The 3,511-nt window shown below is 37.7% G+C and overlaps 2 non-coding genes across 2 annotated transcripts; both read left to right on the top strand.

Moving 5' to 3' along the window:
• The first annotated feature begins 1,859 nt into the window (after window positions 1-1,859).
• TRNAT-AGU (transfer RNA threonine (anticodon AGU)) lies at window positions 1,860-1,933 on the top strand. Its single transcript has one exon. It is a non-coding gene; the product is annotated as a tRNA-Thr (tRNA).
• A 932-nt stretch (window positions 1,934-2,865) lies between these two features.
• Window positions 2,866-2,939, top strand: TRNAT-AGU (transfer RNA threonine (anticodon AGU)). Its single transcript has one exon. It is a non-coding gene; the product is annotated as a tRNA-Thr (tRNA).
• The last annotated feature ends 572 nt before the right edge of the window (window positions 2,940-3,511 follow it).

The following is a 3,511-nucleotide window of genomic DNA, read 5'->3' as shown; positions in this document are numbered from 1 at the left end:
AATGTAAAACCTTGTATTTTGTATGCATTTATATATAGAGTGCACTCTACATATTTGTATTTATACTCCTTCCAAACTGAACCATACTATCATTCACTTTCTTAATTTGTTCTTAATTGTATTTCAGTGAAGATGCAAGCAGTAAAGCTCCGTAAGACTACAATGAACCTAGGGGTGGCCACAAGCTGAGTTATTTATGAGCTATTCGAATTCGGCTCGTGAACTCCAATTTATGGGCTCGGTTAATAAACAAGCCGAGCTTGAATATATATATACACACATACATAGAGTAATATATATAATAAAAATATTATAATTCTTAATTTTTTAAATATCAAATAAAAAATATTTTTATATATAATTTTTTATTTTTATAAAACATTTTTTCTTAAATCAAGTTCAAGTTAAGCCGACCTCGAGCTTACGAATTTTTTACTCGAGCCAAGCTTGAGCTCAAGGTTCTAGCTCAAGCCGAACTCGAACCTTGTAATATTTTGGCGAACTGGTCTCGAGCCTAGTACTATTTGACTTGGCTCGGGTTGAATCCACCCCTAAATGAACCCCATACGTCCAACACCCAATAGATTTGTATCTTCTTGCCCTCATGAGTCATGGCATTTTGTATTACCTAGAGAACATATATAAATATAGGGAAAATACATCTATACTAATCAAGTAAACCTCAACAGAATCTCCAAATGGACTTTTTGAAGCCAATCAGACTGGTTTTAATGGTTCAAGCAGCTCAACCAGGCTTCACACCCTCCCAAATGGACCCTATACCTTATGCAGAAAGTCCTGCCCAATTGTAATGGCCTCAATTTTCAGCATCAGAGCATGATGTGACAATTGTATTTTTATTAGCCTTCATCTTTTTCTTATTTATATTTGTAAACAGATGGATTTATCTAACATACACTGAGAATAGGATTTTAATCTACTTTTGAATGATGAATGAGAGGTTATTTTGCATGTTCTCTGGTGTACTAAAAAGCCTATCTAACAAAAAAGAAAAAGAAATAAGATCCCGTTTGGTTTGTGGAAATAGGGGTTTGGAAGCGGAATTGTAATGGGTTATTTTCGGTTCTAACTGTTTGATTGGGTGGAATTGGAATTCCATTTTCATTCCTGCTAGAATGGTGTTCCTCCATTTGAGGGAATGACCATTTCCTACCCCTCCCTTAGGAATGAAATCCCATTCTTTTTAATTCCAATTCTCATTTTCATTCCTGTCTGAATCAAACAGACTATGGGAATAGACCATTCCACTTCTGATTTCGAAGGATTTTGATTTCGACCCTAAAAAAGAAAACAATATTGCCACTACATGTATGATACAGATTGTTTAATTTCTCACATGATTGGTCCTGATATTTATATCAACAACCACCTAAAGTGAATAGGGGTACAATTTTGGTGGGTCCAATCTGCGATTTAAGCCTAGGTTGACTCTTTGCAATTTTACATGGGCTGAACTTAAATTTATCATCCTTGGGCTAGGCCTGGTTCCAAAACCTTAGGTTTCTTATTTTTTGGATGGGCCATTTATTGGGTAGGGGTGCAACTTGGGCAAACTCAAGTTGGGATTTTGTTAAAATTTTAATGAATTTGACTTAAAAGTTCGGGTCCAATGAAATGTAAAATCTTTAAATCGGATTTCATGACTTAAATGCACCACGTTGAAGCGCTAATTATCAAAATTGGATTGTCATCCACTTGTTTGGCTACCCACAAATTACAATTGTTCACTTACGTTAACAAGTCTTGGCCCAATCAGCATTCACCTTTCACTTTGGTGGTGATGTTGTAGGTGATATTTCTTTTAACATTAAAAACTTGTTTAAACATCCATAATGTTAGCTTTCATAGCTCAGTTGGTTAGAGCACCCTTTTAGTAAGCGGGAGGTCTTGAGTTCAAATCTCAATGAAAGCACTTATGATTCTTAAATTAGATTTGATAGGGCTGAGTTTAAGTCTTTGATCCATGAATTAGGTTTGGGCTTAAAGATTTTTGTCATTTTTTATGCTGAAACTTGCGCATAACCAACCCAAGCTCTGCCCGAGCCTGAATCCAATTCGAGCTTTGATTGAATAGGGGTGCAATTTCGGCAGGCCAGATTTGTGGTCTGAGCTTAGATTGACTCAGCCTACTGATTTACACGGGCTGGGCTTGAATTTATAGTCATTGGGCTGGGCCTAGTACTAAGACTTTAGGTTTTTTATTTTTTGATGGGCCAAGCCTGAACCTACATTGGACAAATTGGGCTTGACGTCCAGTCCGGGTTTTGGCCTTACACCCAATTATTATTATGATTGGGACTCGGTTGACCTTACCCCTAGTTTTGACCGCTCAACTTTGCACCCCCCTAAAAGTGAATCATCCGTTGTAGAGTTACCAAATAGTATAAAAAGAGAGCATTTGTTGTATAGGGGTGCAATTTGGGCATGCGATTTTGTTAAAATTTGAATGGGATCGATTCAAAAGTCTGGGCATATATAATCTTTAAATCCGATGCTGACTGATACCATGGGTGCAAGTTGGGTAGGTTGAGTCGGGTTTATAGTCAATTCAACCCCAACCTTAAAATTTGGATTTAAGGTCTAGTCCAAACCGAGCCCGAAGTCAAGTCAGATTTTCACAATTTGAGCCCAGCCTTCATTATAATTTGATGCATTCAAGTTGGGTTCTGCTCGGATTACCTAAGGGCTAAGTCCGGACCAACCCAAAAAGTAAAAAAGCCCAAATCCAACCCAAAGACAAAAACTGCAAATCCAGTCTGTGCAAAATTTTGGGCTGTTCTGGTGCGTGGGTGGGTGACAGTTATTTGAAATTGTCAAAGTGCAGCTCAAAACTTTTAAGTGTTAGTTTTCATAGCTCAGTTGGTGAGAGCACCCATTTAGTAAGCGGGAGGTCTTGAGTTCAAATCTCAATGAAAGCATATTTTTATCTTCACTATTAACCTGTTCATGAGTCGACTCGGGCTTAACTTTTGTCAAAATTTTAATGAGCTTGAACCGAAGCCCGGCCAGTGAATTCACTACTATTCATCATGTGAGTCAGGACAGTTTTTTCTTTTGGTAAATATGGGTCAGGACAGTTAATAACAGTGCTGGACGGAGCGTCCTCTTCAATAAATATAAACAAAAATGATTATGCTAAAACAATTGCTTTAATTAAAAACAATTTGCTAGTGATTTTATAGTTTCATCATCTACAATTTGTAGTTTTATGGAAAAAATTCAACAATTTGTGGATGTTATAATAGGCTGGGCTTAAATTTTCAATCTCGGGCTCAAAAGTTGAGTGATTTTTTGGGTTGGGCTCACGCATAGACCTTAGCCCGAAGCCCGGCTCGGGCTTAAATCTTCACTACTAACTTGTTCATGGGATGGCTCGGGCTTGGCTTTTGTCAAAATTCTAATGGGCCCAGTCCGAAGCCCAAACTCGAGACTGTAAAATTGGGCCCGAAGCCTGGCCAGTGAATTCACTACTATTTATCATTTGGGTCAG

Source organism: Nelumbo nucifera, chromosome 5 (genome assembly GCF_055504915.1).
Source record: "Nelumbo nucifera cultivar China Antique chromosome 5, China Antique-T2T, whole genome shotgun sequence".
Taxonomy (NCBI): Eukaryota; Viridiplantae; Streptophyta; class Magnoliopsida; order Proteales; family Nelumbonaceae; genus Nelumbo; species Nelumbo nucifera.
The sequence above is the reverse complement of the archived record's forward strand: the minus strand, read 5'-3'. Positions and strand labels throughout refer to the sequence as shown.